The sequence below is a fragment of the Macaca thibetana genome, chromosome 10 (genome assembly GCF_024542745.1).
Source record: "Macaca thibetana thibetana isolate TM-01 chromosome 10, ASM2454274v1, whole genome shotgun sequence".
Lineage (NCBI taxonomy): Eukaryota > Metazoa > Chordata > Mammalia > Primates > Cercopithecidae > Macaca > Macaca thibetana.
Genome location: NC_065587.1, coordinates 93,713,491 through 93,738,198, shown reverse-complemented (window position 1 = coordinate 93,738,198; position 24,708 = coordinate 93,713,491). Strand labels below are relative to the sequence as shown.

At 49.0% G+C, this 24,708-nt stretch overlaps 1 long non-coding RNA gene across 2 annotated transcripts in view; it reads left to right on the top strand.

Moving 5' to 3' along the window:
* The window catches only part of LOC126929328 (uncharacterized), a 65,953-nt gene extending 50,257 nt beyond the window's left edge, over positions 1–15,696 (top strand). The window contains exons 2-3 of one of the 2 annotated variants that reach the window (XR_007717139.1): positions 4,453–5,494; positions 15,072–15,696. This is a non-coding gene — a long non-coding RNA (uncharacterized LOC126929328). Of the gene's footprint in view, positions 1–4,452; positions 8,100–15,071 lie in introns of those variants that run through there. The other variant, XR_007717138.1, reaches the window with a different exon arrangement.
* The last annotated feature ends 9,012 nt before the right edge of the window (positions 15,697–24,708 follow it).

Genomic DNA, 24,708 nt, shown 5'->3' with positions numbered 1-24,708 from the left:
TGGAAGAGCTCGAAAATCAACGTAACGCTGTTGGAGATGGGGGAGCACAGCACAATTTTGAGAGCCAAACAAAGCGGGGACAGAGAGATGTTGCCTGGAGATGTGGCCTCAGAAGGTCTTGTCGAAGCGATGAAAAGGAGGAGGTTCCCGGGGATACTGGAGCCGGAAGATGCGGCGAGGGTCCGGGTTAGCAAACGGGGCAGAGTCGGAGGCCCAGGACGCCAGGCCCTGGGGGTGCTGTCGCGGAGCGACGGCGGAGGCCGGGGTGGTGGGCGCCCCGGGTAGTGGGAGGCGGGAGTGCTCTCCCAGGTGGGCTTGGAGGGGCCTCGACCCAGACACCCAGGGCCGGCCGGCGCACCCACATGATGTTCTGGAAGCGTCTCTGCAGCCTAGTCGGTGTCTGGCGGAAGCTGGGCGTGGTTAGCCTGGCAGCCTGGCTTTGCGGACTCACCTCGGAGCCTCTTCCTCCAGTGCTTTCCCTCCCCCGCCAGCCCCCAACTGGAGGGGCTTGGGCTGCACCCTCACTGAGGACGCGGTTTTCCAGGAGCAGGGATCCTGGAGTGGACTCTCCCGCATCCGGGGGGCACATCAGCGCTCTCGGCTCCCCCATGGGGACACACTCACTGAGGTCACGCGACCCGAAACCAAATGACCCACCACCACGACAGCCGCATCGTTTCCCCCCGGTGATTTAAAGGAAGGGTTTTTAGTGGTGGGTCCGGGAGGTTTTGGAGTGAGAGAACTAAGGGGGTGAGGCCCGAGGGAAGGAGGCGCATGGAAGCCGCTGCCTCTGACTGTCCTAGGGTGTGCCCAGGCCCAGAGATGATGCCCAGGCCCCTGAAGGGAGTGAAGCGGAGGCTGTGCTGGAGGCGAAGGTCAGCGCGGCCTGATTAGCCTCCCACGGTGACTCGGGAGGTGACTCGGGAGTCCGGGCCCTCTCCTGCCTGTGGCGCCGTCCAGCCCTGGTCCCCCCAGGCTGTGGCTGCAGCCAGTGCGTGTAAAAGGAAGAACCCGGTGATGATTTTTCCTTGGGGGAGATAAACCCGTGGAGGGGTCTGGAGCCACAGAGAAGGTGTGTGGCATGCAGGATCTAAAGCTGCAGAGCAGAGAGCTGAAGACAGTCTCCCTCCTCCGTGGTCTCTGGATCTGGAGAAGCACGGAACGTGCCCAGAGGCTCTGGTGCCCATTTTGCTGAGGCGTTGTTGGGGCAGGAGGTAGAAAGGTGGCATCAGTGGATGGGTGGCATCCCGTGTCCTGTGGCCGTCACAGGGCCAGTATCCAAATGGAACCCACGAATAACCCAACATTCCCAACAACTGAGGGTAGTAGCATTGTGTTTAAACGTTTTGGGTCTGAATCAGACAGTGCAGGGTTCCAAAGCCCACTTAGTTTTAAATGGATTCTCTGAAAGCAATCCCTATGGGTAGGATTGGGTGCAAGTGGTGAATGTGGTCCTGGAAGGCAGCTGTGGGGAGGGGATGTGAGAGGGAGGGAAGCTAGCCGGGGAGTGTTCATTGACACAGGTTTCCACTGTGGGCAGCAGGGGCTCACACCTGCTAGGGACCCCCATGACCATGTGCGGACCATACCTCAGCATTGTCTTACCTGGCAGGTGGGGGAAGCTGGGGTCTTGATCCACTAACACTAAGCGGCTGAGGCTGCCCCGGGGGGGGGTTAGCCCCTTGGCCCTCCCACCTGCCCTCATGTGGGTTTGGCTGGGTTCCTGGGCAGAGAATGCCTCAGAAACTCGCAGTTGCTCTGTTGGGAGGATGGGGCAGCTGCCCTGGACCCTGCCTTCCCCACTGCCCATCCTCTCAGTTTCTTCTTGCATGCTGGCAGGATTCTGAGAGCTTTGCCCAGGGGTAATGTGGCCTGGCATGGCCTCTGCCTTCCTGCGTGGGGCTCCCTGGTCATGGAGTGTGCATTGCCGGTGGCAAGCCAGCGCACAGGGTCCTGGACAAGCGATGCACGGGGGCCAATGGGGAAATGCTCCCCTTCCTCCCCAGGACTGTTCTCAGACACACTCCCAAAGGCAGAAAGAGGAGCTGACTCAATATCCCACCCCACCTCTGTCAGCTCTGCCTCCCCAGCCTTACTCCTGCCCCTGGGTTCCCTCCGGGATTGACAGCCTGCATCTGGCTGGGGTCAGGCTCTGCTCTCTGAGGACTGGAGCCAGAAGACGTGGCAAGGGTCTGGGTTAGCAAATGGGGCAGAGTCGGAGGCCCAGGACGTGATGACAGTGCTGAGCTGTTTGCATTGGTGCCAGACTAAGGGAGACCTTCCGGGACGGTGTGGGTGTGGTTTTGTGGGCATGCAAGGCAGGGCCATGGTCTTAGCTGCATCAGCACTGTGCTGCAGGGTGAGAAAGGATGGGCAAGGCATCAGCCCTTCAAGTGCATCAACAACATCCCCACATCCAGTTGTAGTCAGAGAGCAAAACTGTCGAGGACAGTGGCTGGACAGGCATAGGGAAAGTCCAGGAAGGTGTCACCCACTGACTTCTTCTCGCCATGTGGGGGTTCATGGCCACAGTAGGGACCAGTACCAGAGCTCCTGGGCATCCCCAGCAGTTCCTTGCTAAGGGGATCATGGTGGCAAGTCCAGGGAGAGCTCTGACCTCAACACAGGGGCAGAACACTTGGGACCCACCCACAGTACCTTGTGATGTTCTAAGGACCATCGAAAAGGTAAAAAAGAAACTGATTCAGCCAAATAACTAGTTGTTTTCTTCTGTGCTACTATTGCAAAGTGTTAACTATTTTTTAAACTTGATATTTTGAAATAATTTTAGATTTATAGCTGAGTTGCAGGCGTAGTACAAAGTTCCCAAATACCCTTTACCCAGTTTCCCCAAATGTTAGCAACTTACATAGCTATGTGACATTGATCAAAACTAAGAATTCACCCTTGTGCAATGCCATTTACTAAATGACACACTTCAGTTGGGTTTCACCAGTTTTTCCACCAATGTAATTTTTCTATTTCAGAATTGAATCCAGGTTGCCCTGCAGTATTCAGTCATCATGTCTCTCTCAATCTTTCATTTGTCACTCAGTCTTTCCTTGTTTTTCATGACTTTGAACTTTACAACTGTACATTTACTAACTTAAAAACTGAGCTGGCTGAAAACTAGGTTGGTGGTTTTATTTCTGGGACTGTGCAGATGCAGCGATGATTTGGTCATTCTGGTACAGGACAGTCAAGGACATCTATGGTTTTCCTGGGCATGGTGCATTGCTCAAGATTTCCAAAGCCAAACTGCATGTCACAGTTCTATGTACATGTGCCTTGATGCACTTCTTGGACTGGTGCTCCTGTGAAAACAGACAGCAGTAGGGTGCTAGGACTGCAGCTGAACTTGGTGATGGTTGTCCTGAATGCTTGTGCTTTGGGAGAAAGGGCCCATTTGAGTCCCGACAAACCTACTCACTCCAGCATGACACAATGTGGCTCTCCCTCCTCCCTCCTCTCTCCTCCCTGCACTTGTGTGGCTCGGCCCACTCCTCCTAGAGGATTCCCTGTTGGCTTACGCTCCCATGCGGGTGTCCAACTGGTGGCTCAATGCCAGTCTAGGCTGGGTGTGATGTTCCCTTCTGGGCCTTATCACGCTGCCACACATGGGTGTCCAGGCCTTCCTGTGCCCCCTGCACAGACGCAGCCCCATGGCACTGACCGAGAGCAGCTCCTTGGGTTGCAGAATTGATTCCTCCATCTCCTTTTGGAATAAGTGTTGCTCTCCACGTGAATGGTAATCAGATTTTCTCTCCCTTTGATTTTATGTTCGTTCATGTCTGTTCCACCCAGATTCGCAAAGGAATTATTTACCTGTCTTTAGAGTTCAGTAGTTTTCCTAGCCTATGTCTTGGTGCTGGTCCTTTTGGGTTGATATTCTCAGGTGCTCACTGTGCTCTTTCAGAATGTAGTTTCAACTCTTTTTTGTTGTTTTCTGAATTCTAAATTATGGGAAAGTTATTTATTTTATTTTATTTTATTTTTTTGCCATTGCAGAGTTCAGTATTTGTTCTGCTATTTTACTTCGGGTTTTTTGTCTAGAGACTTTATTACCTATATGCTGAATCATTTCTGCCTACTTGTCATTTCCTTAAAAGTCCTTTTTATTTTTTCCTTTATGTCCTTAACAGCTAAAACAAATTCCTCCTATTTCTCTCAGTGCATTGACTGCCTGTTATTTGCTCTTGTGTTTAGCCCTCATTTCTGAGATGATTGTAATCCTGAATTCTTTCTCAAGTCATCCTTTTTCCAGGTTTCCCTTGCTTCCCTCTTCTCCCTCCACACAGATGCTGGTATCACGCAGGGCTGTGGCCATGGTGGTCGCCCCCACTTGCTTGTATGTAGGGCCTAGGGTATGGGGACTGTATCATCTAGTTTTGTTGTGAATTTGTCCATGTGTTTTTGGTTTTACTATCTAATTTGCATGTTATTTTTGTGTAGGATTCAAGGAGATTCAAAACCCATGTCACTGCTGCCATCTTCCTAGAATCCCCTTAAATCCTCATGGATTTGCTGACATTGGGAGCATCCTGAAAGCATCCCCATGCTAAGGTGGCTGCAGTAACAGGTACAATGAGAAATGATGGTGAGTCCCATAAGCGCCCTCAATTCGACTTCCTCCCAGTACAACCTGACAGCAAAGATGTGCAGGAGGGAAGTTAGAATGGTCTCAAATAACTGTGGTTATAGTTTACTCTTGCAAATTTCACAAAAACATGTAACCACATGAACACATCCCAAGACCTTGGAAAGGGCAGCTGTCCACCATTTTGATAAAGATTAAGTAGATCAGGGTACATCCATAAGATGTAATGGTATGCAGCCATGGAAAATAATCTTTCTGAATTTAAAAATAATCTTTTCATAATAATGAATGTGCATTATAGAAAATTAGAAAATATAGGCAATAAAGCGTAAAGAAAATAAGAAAATAACACCCAGAGGTTATCACTAACACCTTAGCATATATCCTTCCACATTTTGACATACTTTCACGATGTTGCATGCAAACTGAAAAAAAAATCAGTACAAGTCGCATCTACAATGTGATATTGGGTTGTAAAATTATGTATGTTTTGAAAAGTATTAAAATACAATAGACCAAAAATGTTAACAGGGCTTATTTGTGGATCATAGGCTTAGTGGTGATTGTTATTTTCTTATTTCCTATATTTTCCACAACAGGAATGCAGACTTTTATGATCATTAAAAATGAATTATTTGAAAAAGTAATTATGGTGATTTCAGAAGTGAGGTTTGGTTGTCAGTGTGTGTGAAATCGGATGAGCAGCTTATTTTGTGTCTGCTGATTATGTGTCTGTATTATGTTGTTTCAGGTTCTCCCCCCTCCAAAAAAAATCAAATCAGATTGTGAATTTATTCCCTGACATTAACACGTGGCATTACAGGAGCATGCACATCACATGGTCAATTTATTGGCATGAGGATTATATCATCGGGGAATAAATGGGAAATTCTCAAGGTACTTTGTTCCAGTAATCAGGACTTTATTTATCTCTAAGCTAAAAGAGGGGATTGAATTCTTTAATGATGATCAGAAAATGCTTTTAGGAAGATTCCTTTCCTATTAAACAATTTCTTAAAGTTGCAGTAAATGTTATGTGGCCTGTCTATGCCCAAGGAAGCCTGTAGAGGGCTTGGCAGCACACTTTCCTTTGTCTTCAAAATCATTGGAAAGAATGTCACAGGAGTCGTGGAGGAAAAATAATTACAAAGAGGAAAAGGTTAATCAAGGGACAGTTAATGTTACTGATGACATATTGGTAAGGTTCTCCAGGTCCAATTCCTTTTGGGGGACTTTGGCTTCCCAAGCAAATGCCACTTGGTGATATGGCTCCCAACACTGGCCACCTGAGTGTTCCCTACACTACTGGAGAAATTTAGGCCTTAAATTAAAATCAGAGTCATGCAACTTGATTATATTTTGGCAGTTTGATTTAAGTGCAAGTTCTTTGAGATGTAAGAATGTGGTTGGTTTTTAGTGATGTAAACTAAAAGGTCTGGTACTTCCAGGTAGCCCAGCCCTGGAAGGCCTATAGGCTTCCAGTGAGAAAACTGGAGACCACACTCACTCGTCCCACTGCCCTTTCTTTGGGGCTGCCTGTGATACCGGGTTATTCCCCTCCCTGCGTGCCACTGCGCTTACCCTGTTGGAATATGATGGTGGACTTGCCAGAGGAGAGGACCATGCTTTTCAGGAACAGCAGCCCCTGCCTTACTGGTTGAGGCAGCCAGCAGGCACCCCATCCATGAGCCACAGCTTAGCTAAGGCAACCCAGTCCAGCTACGTGCCCTCTCTCTGCTTCTGGGGAGGTTGGAAGGAACGGGGCATTCATGCTTGTTTCTAGGGGCCCTTACTGGATCTCTGGATCAAGACCTACTCAGGGCAGAAAGACTCTACTCTGGGTTCCATGTTAGGACTGACGGATGCATCTTTACTCAGATGCAGACAGTGGACAATTAAAACTCTGACCTGAGAGTGAGCCACAGCCTTGGTACTCATAAATGCTCTGCTTGGTCCTTCACATTTGTGAACCATACAGGGGAAGCTAAGTTGTGAGCAGTGCACCTTCACAAGCAAAGCCTCGACTGAAATCTTCTTTAACAATTGGCTGGTCACTCCTAAGCGTTATCTACCCCTTTCAGAACACTGGGGACGAATTTAGAGACATCGAAGCCTCCTGATGAGAAATTGTGTCCACTCACTGGGAGAACTGAAATATCAGGGGATTTCTACACAAATCTCACAGAGTCCTTCTGGTGTCCTAGGGGTTTGCTCACATATAAGGGACTTTCTGGTAGGAAGAGAGTCTCTTTACATTCTTTATTATATGATCCTGGTGGCTTTGTAGAGAGATGGTACAGCTGAAAGATCAGATGTAGGCGCCAGGGAGTTGTGTGTGTGTGAATGCTCTGTGACCTTGGGCTAACTGCTTAGCCTCTCTGAGCCTTAGCTGCATCAGCTTTGAAAAAAAGAATGATAAAATGGAGTCACCTTATTTGACTTTTATAAATACAATGACACTAGTTGTGGGGATGGGAAGAGAGAGTCGGGGAAAGAGAAATGAGAGAGAGAGAGAGAGAGAGAGAGAATGAGAATGAATGATAAACAATGTAAACAACAGTGGGGAGTGGACCAACGCCCAGCCTGGCAAGCGTGAGCCCAGACAGCCTTCCCTCCTGGCTATTGGCAGCCTCCGCATGGAAGCCTGTCGTTGCCTTCTTAATGATGAGAGATGTTCTGGGGGCACTCCAGGATTCCTGGACATGGGATCGTCTTCACAGCTGTGTCTATTGAAAGCTGAAGTTTCAGTCTCCCCGCTCCCCCCCTCCCCGAGTGACTTCCCAGGGGAAATTCAAGGGCACCTGTGACTGCATGGCTGCTTTCCTTTCCTTTACTCAATGCCGTCCTCTGGTGAGAGCTGTGTCTCATGCCAGGATACATGAGGTGCCCCGTAGTAGTGTGTTTTCCCTCCTGGGTGGTAGTTTTATTTAATTTTGAAGTCATAAGGATCATTAAATAGAACCATGAGGCAACCACTCTGGGCACCTGCTGGGGATATCCACAAGAGCTGACCACAGGTGCCCCCTGCACCCAGCAAGTCCTTGGTTGGACAGTCATGCAACAGGCATGGGAATGTGTGGCTGCGAAGCCCTCCAGGGCAGAGCTGTTTGTAATAGTCCCAAATGGGAGAAATGGCAAATGCCCACCAATGGGGCAGCATGGATAAATGGATACCACACATCTACGGTGATGAGTAAGCCCCAGCACCCGTGAGTTCACCAGCGTAATGTTGGGTGGAAGAAGCCAGGAGGAAGGGCATTCACATTCTACAATTCCAGCTACACTACGTTCAAAAACAGACAGAACTAGGCTGTGGTGCTGGAAGCCAGGACAGTGGGATCCTTGCATGGGAGGGGTGGTGCTGGTAGGTTCTGATAATTTTCTCTTCTTGATCTGGGTGTAAACATTTTGTGAAAATTCAATGAGCTGTACATTTATGATTGGTACATTTATGATTTTGTATGAATATTATACTTTCATAAAAACTACTTTAAAAATATGATTGTGAACTTTTTTTTTTACCCATTTTCTGTCAATTAGCACTGAATTGCTCACTATCTAATGAGTGGTGCTAGTTTTGACTTGCTAGCTACACTGTCTTGAGACAGAGAGGGTTTTCTGTGCTTTGTATGATCCACTCTGGAACCAGGGAGGGACGGGGAGCACTCGGAAAATGTGTGCCGACAGATGCTGGACATCCCCGTGCTGGTGGAGGCACGCTCATTCCTCAGCAAAATACCCATGCGGGGTGTTGGCAGGAGAGAGGACAGAAAAGGGCAAAGGATTTGTCTCTGCGAGCGTTCCTGGAGCTACTTCACCTTGGCCAAGCCCCCGCCCAGTCCTCTCCTAACGTGGACAGACCAGGGGGCAGAAACTCGTCAGCCAAAGAATTTCCAAGCTAGGGGTTGATAAATGCTTGGATAATTTGCCCATGAACACGGTGGAGCCTTCTTCACTTGCCATCACTGGGGGCTAAGTACCCCAGTTTTTTTGGAGAGAACTGAGGGACTGTGCCATTGCGGTGTGAATTTCAAGAGATTTTAAACAGAAGGCAGAGTGACAGTGTGGTTTGGGAAGCTCTAAAGATAGTCGTCCTGGTGCGGTTTCTTCCACTAAAAGAGCGGGGACGCCATGGACCTGCTCACTAAATTCCAGTCCCGACACAGCTCTGCCAGGCACTCTCCACATCAGGGCAGATGGGCAGGAGGAGTTTACACAGCGATCTGGGGGCCGTTAGAGCATTGAGGGCTCCATTGCTGTCTCTTGTCTCTGTTTCCCACACTATGCTGAGTGCTGGGAACATGATGATGAACTTGAAGTAAATAATGTATATAGTGGTTCATTTCCAAGACATAGTGCCTTGAATCAGTTTAGGTCAGCAAACGACAGAAGAAACAGGATACACTAGGCCCCTGCTTGGAGAGCCGATGCCTGTTTGTCACCCCTCGCCCCCTTAATTGCCCTCACCAGAACCAAAGAAGTTTAGTTTAAGATGAAAGTTTACTAGCCTGCAAAATAGCTCACTTTGTCTGTTCTTATCAGCCTGCCCAGTTACTTAGGTCATAAGTCAAATACTTGAGGACCCCTTGAGCTAACTAGGATTGCAATGCATTGTGGCTGCAACAAGATGCAGCACGACCACTCTAAAGAAAATGCCTAAAACCCCTACCCAACAACCAATAGGTGACGTCCAGGAAGACTGTGACCCCATAGTACTTGGCATTTGAGGAACTGGGGGAGGGGCCTGTGCACTAGGGGATAACTTGCTTGTTGAAACTGTGCTGGGTGCGCCTGTCTGTCAGATACCCGATCTTGCAAGACGGTCATTAAGATTCTCACTTTTGCAGTTCTCCGGGTCTCTGAGTCCATTCTTTGGGTTTGGACGAGCGAATTTGTTTCTCATAAAGTGAAGTAGGTGTGGTTCCTGCCCCCAGGTGGCTGTGTCCAGGTCTTCCTTGGTGGTGCTCCCCTGGTCCTGGTCCTGGTTCTGCTGCCATGCTGTAGAATCATCTTCAATCTTTCAGCCACTCAAATACCCTTAGTGTCCATGGTGTCTGAACAGCTCATGTAAGTGCAGGCAGCCCTAGGGGCTCCGTGCAGCGGGCAGCTTGCCTTTGGTTGAAGATGTGGCTGTCTTCCCATTTCTCTCTGCCGATGCCAGCAGCTCTCCTGCATCACCCTACTGTCCTACGACTGCGTTCTCAACACACAGCTGAGAGCAAGAGCAAAACAGCGTGTGTCCGTGATGCCTAATTTCTGTTGACATTTCTTGGTAACATCAATAAAGCAGCAGTGCCGATGCGAATGGATGTGAATGCCTTGGAAGAAAACCTCGGAGACAATACGATTCAAGGCACGTTCAAATAAATCCTGTATCCCCAATGCTCTTCAGGGGACAGAGCCGGCTCTAATTCAAAAGTGACACAGAGGCATCGGGTTCTGGGAGGAAGCAAGTCTTAGGACACATATGTGTCCTTTTTGTATATGCTCAGGAGAAATCAATGACAAGATGATTTATCAATAAGTCTAAAAGGCCAGGTGTGGTGACTCATTGGCTCACACCTGTAATCCCAGCACTTTGGGAGGCTGAGGTGGGAGGATTGCTTGAGCCCAGGAGTTTGAGACCAGCTTAGACAACATAGTGAGACCTCTTTTCTACAAAAAAAAAAATTAAAAAATTAGCTAGGCATGGTGATGTGCATCTGTAGTGCCAGCTACTCAGGAGGCTGAGGTAGGAGGATTGCTTGAGCCTAGAAGGCTGAGGCTGCAGTGAGCCGTGATACCACTTGCATTCCAGCCTGAGTGACACAGCGAGATCCTGTCTCAAAAAAAAATGTCTAAAAGAACTTTTTCGATAAATGTAAAAGCTCTCATGTATTAGAAAGCATTGTGTCATAGAAATTGGCAGCTTTTTTCTTTCTTTCTCAGGGCTACACAAAATAAGAGCAGGGCTCCAGGAAAAGCAATTATGATGTGTGGTCCATGCTGCATACTCAGAGCCAAGAGTAGGTTAAGTCTCAACTCTGCTACTTTTTAGGTATGTGATATCAGGTTCCTCTTTGTTTTGGGTTTTTCATCTGAAAAACAAGGATAATAATAATGCCTCCCTTACAGGCTGTTATAAGGATCAGATGAGATAATATATGCTAAGTCCTTATAAGTCCTTATCACAGGACCTGACACCCAGCAGACGGTGAATAAATATTAGCAACTTGTATTGAAACTGATAGAAATGCAAAGATAAATTTAAAAATCTACTATCGTGTGAGATTTTTAATGCACAGCTTTTGAAACTGACAGAGATCAAGAAGATAAAAATAAACAAAACTCTTGAATAACAGAGACAAACATCACATAATAGCTAATGGGTCTTTTTACCCACCAGAGTGTGTATATTATTTCAAGTATACATAGCAGAGTCACAGAAATTGGTCATGTGTTAAGCTGTAAAGAAATAATCAACAAACTCCAAAAAATAGAAATCATGATATAGGTCACACTTACTGATTACAACATAATAAGATTAAGAATTGACAACTGAAGATACATATATATTCAGAAATAATAGTCTAGAAGTAAGTGTACAAAGACGCACATACAAGGTTTACTGCTAGTAATAGAAAAAATGCAAAACACCTAAATATTTTTCATTAGGGAAATGGTTACAGTCATGGTGCAGCCACACTGTGGAATACCATGCAGTGGTCAAAAAGAATGAGATCCACTTACATACATCTGCACACAATGATGTCCAAGACGTATTGATAAGTGGAAAAATAATTCTAAGAGCAACAATATGATACAATTTACATCAAAAAATACAAAATGGAATTACACATTTCATGAAATGAAATTCATGGCCGGGTGCGGTGGCTCAAGCCTGTAATCCCAGCACTTTGGGAGGCCGAGACGGGTGGATCATGAAGTCAGGAGATTGAGACCATCCTGGCTAACCCGGTGAAACCCCGTCTCTACCAAAAAATACAAAAAACTAGCCGGGCGAGGTGGCAGGCACCTGTAGTCACAGCTACTAGGGAGGCTGAGGCAGGAGAATGGCGTAAACCCGGGAGGCGGAGCTTGCAGTGAGCCGAGATCTGGCCACTGCACTCCAGCCTGGGCGACAGAGCGAGACTCCGTCTCAAAAAAAAAAAAAAAAAAAAAAAAAGAAAGAAATTCATTTCCTACACACACACACACACACACACACACACACACACACAGCAACATAAAAGGAAAGCTGTGAAGGCAAGTCCTGGGATGTGACTCAGCATGGTTATGGTGATGATCTCTGGGGAGGGCTGGCATTCAAGGTGGTTTGGTTAAGGAGGGCTTTGTTAGACATTCTTATTGTGAAGATATACGCATGCATTTCTGATATTATTTAAAATCATTTAAAATAACACGGAAGGTGAGAAAAGAAAAAGTTTCAGGTACCACTGTCCAGTGGAAGCACAAAGTTTGCTTTCTATTTTTTCTCCTCTCCTTGCTAATCACTCATCCTTATCTTCCTCTGCCCATGTTTACGGAATATTATAAACTTGACACAGCCACTCACAGTTTCCATACAATGTCTTGTCTCCCTCTCTTCGTGATCGCCAAGTCTTCCAGGTGGCTGCCAATGGTTCTGGCCTCCTTGAGCCACACTCTCATGCAGTCCTTTCCACATTCAATCAGGGCTGGCCTCTGTGTCCAGCAGAACGTTGATGGGTCAGAAAAGGCACTGCAGCTCCCACCTTGCTCTCTTGGGTGACTCATGCTGGGGGAAGCCAGCCACATGCCAAAAGGACGCCCAAACAACCCTGGGGAGGCCCATGCAGAGAGATGCTATGGCCTCCTGCCAGCAGCCAGCTCCAGCTCAGCAGCCAGTGAGGGCTGCCTTGGCGGTGGATCGCCCAGTCACAGCAGTGCCTTAAAATGATGGCAGCCCAGGCTGACATCTGACTGCAGCCCTCTTAGTCTGCTTTGTGCTGCTATAACAGAATTCCATAGACTGGGCAATTCATAATCAACAGAAATTTATTGGCTCATGGTTCTGGAGGCTGGGAAGTCCAAGACTAGGGGCCCAGCATCTGGCAAGGGCCTTCTTGCTGCATCATCCCATGGTGGAATGGCAAAAGGTGGGAGAGGGGAGGGAGAGAGAGACAGAGAGAGGGAGGATCAAACTTGTTCTTTTATAACGAATCCACTCCTGAAATAGCAAACCCATTCTCATGGTAACAGAATTAATCCATTCAAGGGGGCACAGCCCTCACAGTCTAATCACCTCTCAGTAGCCCCCTCCCAGCACTGTTGCACTGGGGATTACGATTCCAGCACATGCTTTCCAGGGGCCACATTCAGGCTGTAGGAGAGTCCAAGTCAGAACCACCCAGCCTGACCGTTAGTGAATTCCTGACCCACAGAAACTGTGAGAGATGATAAATGATTATTGCAGTTTCAGACCACTAAGTCATGGACATTTAGCTATGCAGCATTAGGTAACTGCTAATTACTGGCCTACTAATCAGTCTTTTTCTGCTCCGGATACCCTTTCTATGCCATTGTTTCTCAGGTCTGGGGCCTCTGGTGACTTTAACAGGTAGGTCTCTGTGCTCCCCATCTTCCTGCTTGGCCTCAGACACCCACTTCCCTGGCTTCGTCTGCTCCCTCTCTCTCTCTGCTTGCCCACCTCTCTCCTCTACCCTCTGTGGTGCTCACTCCCCCTCTCTCCTCCTGGCTCCCTGCTGGATGAGGAGGGTCGCCAGCGAGTGTGTGGTCTGCCTGAGACTTCCGTGGGGCTCTCGGCAGTTCTGTAGGCTGACCCCAGTGCTTTTTTTGTAGCTGGACAAGGGAACCCCAGCACCAGATGAGGACGCGGCCTTTTTTGTCCTCAGAACCTAATTCTCTTTTTCTTTTTTTTTTTTTTTTTTTTTTTTTTTTTTTTTTTTTTTTTTTTTTGAGACGGAGTCTCGCTCTGTCGCCCAGGCTGGAGTGCAGTGGCACGATCTCGGCTCACTGCAAGCTCCGCCTCCCGGGTTCACGCCATTCTCCTGCCTCAGCCTCCCGAGTAGCTGGGACTACAGGCGCCCACAACCGCGCCCGGCTAATTTTTTGTATTTTTAGTAGAGACGGGGTTTCACCGTGGTCTCGATCTCCTGACCTTGTGATCCGCCCGCCTCGGCCTCCCAAAGTGCTGGGATTACAGGCGTGAGCCACCGCGCCCGGCTCTCTTTTTCTTTTCTAAGAGACAAACCAGCCTAGTGGGACGTTATCCTGACACAGGGACCAGACCAGCTCTGGGGAAAGGTGAGGGCCGTCCTTTATGGCCAGGCATTTCCTCAAATGTGTTTGGTTATTTTATGGAGTGAATTTGCTGGGAATCTCCCATGTAGTCGTGGAAGCCTTGTCCCTCACAGCCTAGAAACAAAGATGTTCAGGTCCGGTTTGCCTGCCAGTCTGCCACCTGGCTAGAAAGTGACTGTCCCAGGTCTGCTGTGAGGAGTGGCCTGGTTTATGGGAGGGGGTCGCCTCCAGAGCACCTCTAGGGGAGGAGAGGTGAAGCCTCCTCTGTGGCAGGGGTGCCCACCTCAGCCCACTGTGGGCAGCTGAAAGACACATTTGAATGGACAACTTGGAATCTCAGAGCTGGAAGGGACCCTGAGAAGCTACCCAGAATTTCAATGCCTCCATGGAGTGGACGACAGCCTCAAGAAAAAGAAACGAGATAGCACTTGCGTGTGTGCACTGGACAGTCTCCAAGGCGAAGTGTTGAGCAAATGATGCGAAGTGTGGGAGGTGTGTGTGGGAGCTGCCATTTGTGTAAACAAAGCAAAGGATGCACTTGTTAGTAAATGCACGAACTACCTCTGAAGCGCGCACAGGCTAGCTGCCTCCAGGAGGGGCGACACAGGCAGGGGTGGGGGTGGGAGGGAGACTCGCTGCCGAATATCTTTTGTAATTTTAAACTTGAACCATCTGCATGTATTTCTTTTCCAAGAATAAAATTAAAACACACAATACACAAATCTATCTACTTTACCCTCCCATTTTCCTGATGACTGAAATGGAGACTAGAGAACGGCCGATGGTGAGCCATGGGGTTGGCACTGGAATACGGGTCTTCCAACTTCCTCTCTCTTTGTCATCACTTGTCAGGACCTTCTGGGGTGTCTGCTGGCTCCTTGCACCCCGTGTTCCATGGAGATGACCTAGGTGGTAGAATGAGGAGGGGCCACTCACAGGCTGAGCTGGGAGGAGGGCTCTCTGAAGCTCCCCATTCGGGCTGCTAAGACTTCATGGATGCATGCGTCCATTAGGAGGGGTAGGCCTGAAGCATGAGGCCTGAACTCACACAAAAAGCCAGTTTTCCTCTGCAGAGGTCAGACCGGCCTTGCTCCTGAGAGGGGTTTTGGGGGTCGTATGCAGTGGGGACATTTTTGGAGCCCATGCCATTTCCATCTGGTTGTGCTTTACATGCTTTCCATTCTCTTTCCAGATCCAGTGAGGTAACTGCTATTTCACAAGTTCAGATGCTGTATCCCTTGCTGACCATTTCTTGCTTTTATCTATTTGGGCGTCAACTTGGTCCTCTGGTCTCTCCCTGTAGATGCCTCCCTTTTTTGAAGCCATTATCCACATGGCCTGAAAAACACAGTAAGTAACATGACACGGTTAGCTACCTGAGCCATTGTTACAGAGACCCACATATAGAGTTTTCTAACGACTTTCTTCTTCTCAGGTCTGTGTTTTCAGTTTTTCTAAAATGGAGGGTTTAGGTATCTCTAATGACTTGTACTCCATTTCATGATGTTTATCAGGCATCTGTTATGTGCCAGACACTGTGCACTTACACTGACAACATTATTATTATTTTTTTAAAAGCACATTTACCATCTCTATTTCACGGAGAGGGAAACTGAAGCTCAGAAAGGCTGAGTGGTTTGCTCATGGAACAAACAGCGTGCAAGCAGCATATGCCCACAATCGCCATGGTCTCAGCCACTCCACTGGCATGCATGGAGGCTCTTCCTGTTTCCATGCACCTGGCTGGAGGCCTCTCAGGGTACAAAGGACCTCAAAGGAAGGTGCCTGGCTCAGCGGGGATGCGGGGGCTTCCTGGAGGAGGGGACTCTTGGCCAAGGCTGCAACCATGCACAGGAGTCGGGAAGGAAGGAAAGAGGAGGGGGCTTCCAGGAGGGCAGGCTGGAGGGGGTGGAGAGTGTGGCCTCTGTGGGGTTAGATGAGGCTGGAATGGGGGAAATAACAGAGGGGAGCTAAGAAATGTGAGTTTCATCCAAAGACGAGGGGGAGCCACAGGGGGTTTTGAGTAGGGGAATAGAGGGGTCAGCTGGTCTTGAGATGGTCCCAGCAGGCAATGACCAAGTGCAGGGAGACTGTGGGAGACACCATGGATTCCGAGGGAGAGGATGGGGTCTGCAGCGAGCGGTAACCCTGGCCTGGGAGGAGGCACGGCCCTAAGAATTGGTTAGGAGGGGATGTGGGGACTAATTGCATGTGGGGTTCAGGGAAAGTTCAGGTAGGCACCCCATTCCTGGTACAGGTGGGGAGAAGTGACCCAGCAGAGGTGGCGGGTGGGCTTGACCACTGGGCTGAGCTGTCTGTGCTGAGCAGGCATCTGGATTCCAGTCGGGACTCAGGACAGAGACCAGACTGCTGGTCTGGGTTTGGGAGTCACCAGCAGGTGTGGCGAGCCCGGCTGAACATTTTGGAATGGATGAATATGCCCAAGAGGATGTTCAGAGGATCAGGAGAGAAACAGGCCCACGGCAGGCTCAGGTAGTGCCAACTGTTGGGATCTCATCGTGTAGCTTCAGCTGCAGGAAGCTTGAAGCGCGGGGACTGAGTGGAGCAAGGGCAGTGCAGACTGAAGGAAGGAAAGTGTGTGGCCAGGGCGGGACCCAAGACCAAAGGAGACTCTACTTACCAAGGATGGGGGCCTCCTCGGCCTGAGCTGATGCTGACTGGAGGGAGGCAAGAAGGAGGAAGAGGGATCCACGCAGGTCCCTGATGCCCTCTTTCTTGTCACAGCGTCAAGGCCCAAGAGGCCCAGCTTCAGAGGCCGCTTATCTCAAAGCCTTTGACCCCCCTGCTGTTTCCACTCACTCTGTCTAGGGTGTGGACCTTGTAAACTAAAAGGAAGATCCTAAGACCCCACCCACCGAATGGATCCCCTCATGGCCAAGGGGACCCCAGAAAAAAACTTAAAAAGCTGAGTTCCCAGCCATGATGGGGCAGGAGGTCGGACATGCCTCGTTTTCCCCCTCCCTTTTGTGGTTTAGACACAACTGACCAGCATTTGTGTTAAAATAGAGATCATAAGACTGACAGAACAGACTCTGTGTGGCAGTAAGATGTTAAATCATAAACTGGACTGACCTAAGGCCATTCCAGGTGAGGGGCAAGTCGTGTGCTTTCCACTTAAAGAATAAATGGTGTCCTAACTGCCACGGGTTTTTCTTTTTCTCTAGCAGTAAATAAACACTGGCTTTGAGATAAGCGATATTCAAACAGTTACAACTGGTCCAGCTCACAAATACTGCCTAGCTGACCTCCTGTTCCACCAGCCATAGCTACAGCTTTCACTGGACAGGAGATTGATTTTCGTAACTTTCTCCTGATCAAAAGGCCACTGACTATGGACTGGTCCTAGCCAGTTTACAGAGGCTGTGCTGGTGTGCCCTGTGTCCTGGAAAAATGTATGGCCTTTGATGTATAGGCCCTAATTGTAATACATTTCAATGTTAAGTTTCTACCCTAAAGTGAACATGGACCATTTGTTATATGCATATTTGTCCAATATGCATGCATCAGGATCATTCTCATAAATATTCATAGCTACCCTTGTCAGCCATTGAATATGTATGTTTAGCCAACCTCTTCAACATGAAGCTCCTCCTGCTTGTCCAATCCTGCTTGTCTCTGGTCTTTGCCGGAGGCTGTGCTTCCCAGCCTGCAGGATGACCATCTTCAGGCCATAACTCTTTATAAAAAACAGTCTCTTCTTTCCAAACTTATACTTGTGTGACTTCTCAGTTGACAACCTGAACCCTCTTCAGCCTACAGGGAGGCAGGCGCCGCACTCCAGCTGGCGGCACCACGGTTGTCCTAAGATTATGTACAGACATTTCTGCTTTGCTCTCCTGTGGTATAAACATGGGAGAAACTGGCTGACCCTACAGAGACGAGAGTTTCCTGCCAGGGAGGGCCCAGGTGTGAGGCAGCTGCAGGGAGGGAGGGCCTTGCCTGTGAGGGCTGCTTCCAAGGTCAGCAGGCAAAAGCGTTAAATGCCCCTGTGCCCCAGCCCCCCAGCACGTCTGCCTCTTGTGAACACTCTGGTTCCTGAGCCCCAGTCCCCCAGCACCGTCTGCCTCTTGTGAACACTCTGGTTCCTGAGCCCCGGCCCCCCATAACCGTCTGCCTCTTGTGAACACTCTGGTTCCTGAGCCCCGGCCCCCCAGCACCGTCTGCCTCTTGTGAACACTCTGGTTCCTGAGCCCCGGCCCCCCAGCACCGTCTGCCTCTTGTGAACACTCTGGTTTCTTAGGGAAGCCTCTCACTGGCACAGGTAGTCCCTGATGCTCTGGCTTTCATGGAACAGCCCGACTTTTATAACATTTTACATTTTTCTGTAGGATTGGGTTCATCAGCTGTCTAACTAAATGTGATGTATTTCTATTTCTACACTAAATGTGATGTGTTTCTATTTCTACGTAACACTTCGTACACAATGTTTTTATGTTAACCAACATGATTGAACCAGAAGCTCTCCTTGTCTGGATTATGTGTTGACTTTGAGTCTTGGTCCTTCTACACCTTCTAGATCCTTTGGGACCTCTGGCCCTGGAGTTCTAGACATACCCTTGCTTGTGCTCTGGTCTGAGTGTCGGTGCCCCCATAACAGCGAGAGAAATGGAACATAGCTGACTCCGTCTGGCTTCTACCCTCACCGGCTATCTTTGCTCATTCTTGCACATGGGCCAAGCTAACTATGAGAGGAATTTGGTTAAACTAAAGCAAGGATGACAATAGTTCCTTTGTAAAACTAACCCCCAAGGAGATAAATAGGGTGCACATACAAGTAACAATGTTGTGTTAAGGATTTATGGGAGGATTGCAACCTGACCAAGGGCAAAGATATTTCACAACCTCCTCAGATCCTCATTGCTTCCAACATGTCTGTGGTCATAAGTCACCTCCTGACCTCAACCCCCTTCTTGTTCCCCCATTCCTCAATGTAAAAAGAAGCTTGGGATTCACGCCTTTTAGGATGGTGCTTTAGGACACTAGTCACCATCTTCTTGGTTTTTCTGACTTTCTGAAATAAGTGACTTTCTTTGCCCTAGCTCCTTGCTCTTGACTTATTGGCTGCCATGTGGTGAGCAGAGTGAGTTTGGACTCAGATACACCCGCACCCCCCAAATTCATATGCTGGAACCTAATACTCAATGTGATGGTACAGAAGGTGGAACTTTAGGAGGTGATTAGGTTATAAGGATTCCCCCTCCCCCCTGAATGCGAGTAATGCCCTTATAAAAGAGGCTCCAAGGAGCCTCTGGCCTCTTCCACCGTGTGAGGACACTTAGAAGGCACCATGTATGAGGAACAGTCTCTCACCCAACACTGAATCTGCTCGTTCTTTGATCTTGGCTTTCCCAGTCTCCAGAACTGTGAGCAATAGATTCGTATTGTTTGTAAATTACCCAGGCCAAGGTATTTGTTACAGCAGTCTGAACGGACTAAGACACAGTCTGAATCTTTAGGCCATTACAGCACATGCCTTTTAGTCCCTGCTCTGACACCCTGCTATCCCCTTTTCGTGTAAGGGTGTGTCCTTCCCAGGTGCTGTGGGGGCTTAGGCCTCACTCCTGCCACCTGCTCCTAGACCTCTCTGGGAGCAGAAGCTGCCTGGCCCAGAGCTACAATTTCTACCTCTCTGACTGCCTGTGGCCTCTGAGTGCCAGGAGGGGTGGGTGGAGAAGTGGGTGGGTGGGGTACAAAGTCCCTGCCTCCTCCTTTCCCTCTCTTCTGGTGAGCACCCTCCAATAAACCACATGCACGTGAATCTCCGACTTGGCTTTGCTTCTGTGGACTCCAAACCATGATGTCCATTCTGGCTGACCCTACAGAGATGTGAGTCATTTTTGTTTCTCCAACTCCCTGGGGACAGGGAACATGAACCAGCATTTAAAAAAATCTCCTGAAGGTCAAACACAGTGTGGGAGCTCCGTGGAGTTCAGAGGCGGTGTAGACACTGGTTAGACAGTGGCTGCGTCTGCTTGGGAAAAGCCCACCTGAATAAGATGGTAGGTGATGATTGCAGTCTTCCCAGTGTGCAGGGCGGCTCACCTGTGGGTATGGTTTGACCAGAGGTGGTCGACTGGTGGCCTGGAAGGGAGATGCAACCCAAACATGAAGCTGGAAAACAGAGTGGAGGCAGCTGACTGCGGCCCAGCTTTGGTGCTAAGTGGGAGATGGGGTAGGGACAAAACGGACATAACTAATCATTTCTTGGTGATTGCAGGAAACTCTAATAAGGGATTGGAAAGTGAGGCAGGCGGGGGAGGAACGAATACCAGCATCATTCTGCAAGTGACTGTGGTAGGTGACCAGGGCCTCATCCCAGCAGGGACCTCTGGGGACTCTGGAGACTGAGCACAAACCCAAGGGGAATCCCACGTGAGGGGCATCCACCTAAGGGGAATCTCACATGAGGGCTGTCCACCTGAGTGGCATCCACCTGAGGGGAATCCACCTGAGGGGAATCCACCGGAGGGGAATCTCACATGAGGGGCGTCCACCTGAGGAGCGTCCACCTGAGGGGTGTCCACCTGAGTGGCATCCACCCAAGGGGAATCTACCTGAGGGGAATCTCACATGAGGGGCATCCACCTGAGGGGCGTCCACCTGAGGGGCGTCCACCTGAGGGGAATCCACCTGAAGGGAATCTCACATGAGGGGTGTCCACCTGAGGGGCATCCACCTGAGGGGAATCTCACATGCGGGGTGTCCACCTGAGGGGCATCCACCTGAGGGGAATCTCACATGCGGGGTGTCCACCTGAGGGGCATCAACCTGAGAGGTGTCCACCTGAGGGGCATCCACCTGAGGGGAATCCCACATGAGGGGAATCCACCTGAGGGGAATCCCACATGAGGGGCGTCCACCTGAGGGGAATCTCACATGAGGGGCATCCACCTGAGGGGAATCCCACATGAGGGGCGTCCACCTGAGGGGAATCTCACATGAGGGGCATCCACCTGAGGGGAATCCACCTGAGGGGTGTCCACCTGAGGGGAATCCCACATGAGGGGCGTCCACCTGAGGGGAATCCACCTGAGGGGCGTCCACCTGAGGGGAATCCCACATGAGGGGCATCCACCTGAGGGGAGTCCCACATGAGGGGCGTCCACCTGAGGGGAATCTCACATGAGGGGCGTCCACCTGAGGGGAATCTCACATGAGGGGCGTCCACCTGAGGGGAATCTCACATGAGGGTTGTCCACCTGAAGGGAATCCACCTGAGGGACGTCCACCTGAGGGGCATCCACCTGAGGGGAATCCACCTGAGGGGCGTCCACCTGAGGGGAATCTCACATGAGGGGCATCCACCTGAGGGGCGTCCACCTGAGGAGAATCCACCTGAGAAGCATCCACCCGAGGGGCATCCACCTGAGGGGCACACACCTGAGGGGAGTCCCACCTGAGAAGAGTCCATCTGAGGGGTGTCCATCTGAGAGGAATCACACCTGAGGGGCATCTACCTGAGGGGTGTCCGCCTGAGGGGCATCCACTTGAGGAGAGTCCCACCTGAGTGGTTTCCATCTGAGGGGCATCCACCTGAGGAATGAGACATGTGCACCTGAGGGCCAGGCACTCACTCTCTGGCACTCCTGGCTGCCATGTGAGCTCTCAGGCCCAAAATCCTATTTACAGGCATTCGCAGGAAGCACCACCAGGGCGTGCAGATGAGTTGGGCAGGTAAGGCTTGGCCCGACAGCGCCATGTAGGGGATTTTACTGGTCTTGTACTGAGCTCTAGCTGCCTTGGTCCCTTTAGGTTTCACCACATCCCTGTGGAATATGCACTAAGCCCATTTCCATTTTACAGACAAGGAAACTGACTGAGGGGGCCAAGTTCATTGCCCAAGGACACAGCCACCAAGTGGCAGGGTGGAGATCGGAGCCTCACATCAGCCTGGCCTGGAGCTCTTTTCCTGCCCCTACTGAGCTGCTTGGCCCCCAAGGTGGAGCTTCCTCACACGGTATGAGGACGAGAGCAAGCCCCGGTCCTCTGTGGACCACTCTTCCTGGCCAGTGTGACCCGGGGCCCACACAATGCTGCAAAGGCCACGAGTGCTCCACGCCAAGCACCTGGACTCCTGCGGTGGTGCCCTGGGTGTTTCTCATCTTTGGGGCAGCTATGCCCTTCCCATGCCTGATGTCAAGAGGCCTTGGGGTACCCACTTCACTCCACATGCAACTTGTGAGCCTCACTTGTGGTCGGGAGAAGAGACAGGTGACTGATTCAAGTTCACTTCTACACAGGAGGGTAATGAAATTCCCTGCCTAGCAACTTTCCATGGACCCCTAGGAAAGGGAAGACCAGGAAAGGGTTAAACACTTTATTTAGATGGCTTTGCTTGTTCTGGAGAATTAATGGAAGATAAGCTAAAAGTTCATTTATAAGAGTATTAAAGGATAATTATGATGGAGTAAGTGCAGAGGGTCAGAAGGCATTATGGTGAACAGACTTCTAACTAGGGGCTAGAGAAGACAGGCTAAAATAGACTCAGCCAAGCGGCACCCAGCATTCCCCCAAATTCCACTGTGGTGAACGTCCACCTCTGTCCCCTCCCTTTTTTCGATTGTAATTAAAAGTATTGTAATTCAGTCCTTGGTTAGGTCATCTGTGAACTTATAATTATAAATGGATCCCAAGAACTTAGAGTTTGAGGCAGATCAAATCGGTGACCTTTTAATAGCAACAAAATAAAAAAAAGATTTTGTAGAAAATCTGATTCAATCAGATTAGATGGAAAGTGGGTAAAGCTGATTACAATTCTACTAAAGACAGTATTTGGGCAGCATTTGCTCTAAAACAATAGCATTAATTCTCCTTTAACAAGTATTCTCTGGAGAAAAATTAATAATTAATGGGAACCCAGTTTCAACAGAGTGCAGGACATGGCGCGGGAGGAAGAAAAGGTGCCAGCTGTGGTCAGGGTCAGGAGGCACCTGAAGTCCTGATGTTTTGGGTTACATCTGAACATGTTTTGGCCTTTAAAAAAAGTAAACAGCTTGATTGAGGTATAATCCACATGCCATAAAATTCATTATTTGTAAATGTACATGTGATATTGTGAAATATGTATATTTGGTCTTTGTTCTGTTTCCTGGCGTACAACTCCTAACATCCTTGGAATCCCCAAAGTGATGTCTCTTTGTGTGCTAACGTTGACTGAGCACTTCAGAGGGGGGCTGGTCACGGAAAGAGCAAGGCAGGATTTCTTGATATTCTGTAACTTAAATACTTGATGTTGTTACGGACTGAATGTGTTCCCCCGAAATCTATAGGTTGAAGTCCTAACCCCCAATGTGATGGAATTAGGAGGTGATTAGGTCGAGAGGGTGGAGCCCTTGTGAATGTGATTAGTGCCCTATAAGAACAGACATGAGAGAACTCACTTCCTCTCTGTTCTCAGCCGGGGAAGAGACAATGTGAAGATGGTCAACTGCAAACCAGGAAGCAGGCCCTCACTGGACGCCAGATCTGCTGATGCCTGGATCTTGGACTGAGCCTCCAGAACTGTGAGAAATAAATGTTTCTTGTTTAAGTCACTCAGCCGATGGTTTATAAAATGTTATAAAATGTTATTTAAGTCACTCAGCTATAATTTTTTATAGCAGCCCAATCTAAGACAGATAAAAAGTTAATAATACTGAAACACTATGATATAAAATCAATACAGCTTGTTTACATGATAAGGGAATAAGAAGGGTAATAAAACAAAGACATTTGCTTCACACACACATACACACACAAACCTATTCATAACATACAATGAGGGAGAAATACGACAATTACATCCCTCATTTCCGTAACTGTCATGTGGTTATAGCTGGTATTTGTAGCTAACTGCTTTCACTACCCATTCTGTATTCCCTTTGCCCTCAGCAAGTGTCTCAGCTGGTGGTGCTTTATCTGGTGGAGTGACTGAAACCTTTATTCCTGAGGGTGTGGGCCATTGGTAGTCCTGCCTGGCTTGGGTTGTTGTAGTTTTCCAATGACTTTGATCACAGAGCACGGTAACACTAAGATTTCCTAAGGGATCACATGTATTCCAGACATCCTCTTCCTTGACTCCATTGTGAAGTAGCAGTCTAATTTCTCCTTGGTGGTCTGGATCAATCAGCAGAGTAACTCCCTTCTTTGCCTGTTGATTTAGAGGCATAAGGAGCCCCAGGTGGCAGGGTTGCAATTTTAACTTCCAGTTCAATGGAATAATCATTGTGTCTCCTGGGGGAAGCAGTCCTCCCTGTGAAACTAGGACTTCTAGGCCAGTGGAGCATAAGTTGCTGGAACAGGAAACAAATATTTTGCTAATGGGTTATTGGGGATAATAGTGAGTGGTGCCACTCCCATCTCTACCCCTGGATTCCTGGACCTGTGAATCCTGGTTATGGGAGAAACAGCACTATATATTGAATGCTGATTCAAAACATATACAGCCTCATGGAGAACCTTGCCCTAGCCCTGCAAGGTATTGCCACCTAGCTGGTATTGTAACTGAGTCTTTAAAAGGCCACTGTACCATTCTCTCAAGTCAGCTGTTCAGGATAGTAGGGAACATGATAAGACCAATAAATTCCGTGAGCATGGATCCTTGTCACACTTCATTGCTGGGAAATGAGTCCCTTGATCAGAAGCAATGCTGTGTGGACTACCATGGTGATGGATGAGGCATTCCATAGTATTGATGATAGTTTGGGCAGAAACATTATATTTAGGGAAGGTAAATCCATATTCAGAGTAAGTGTCTATTCCAAGAAGATCAAAGCACTGCCCTGCCCCTTCCATGATGGAAGCTGTTCACTGTAATCAACCTGCCACAG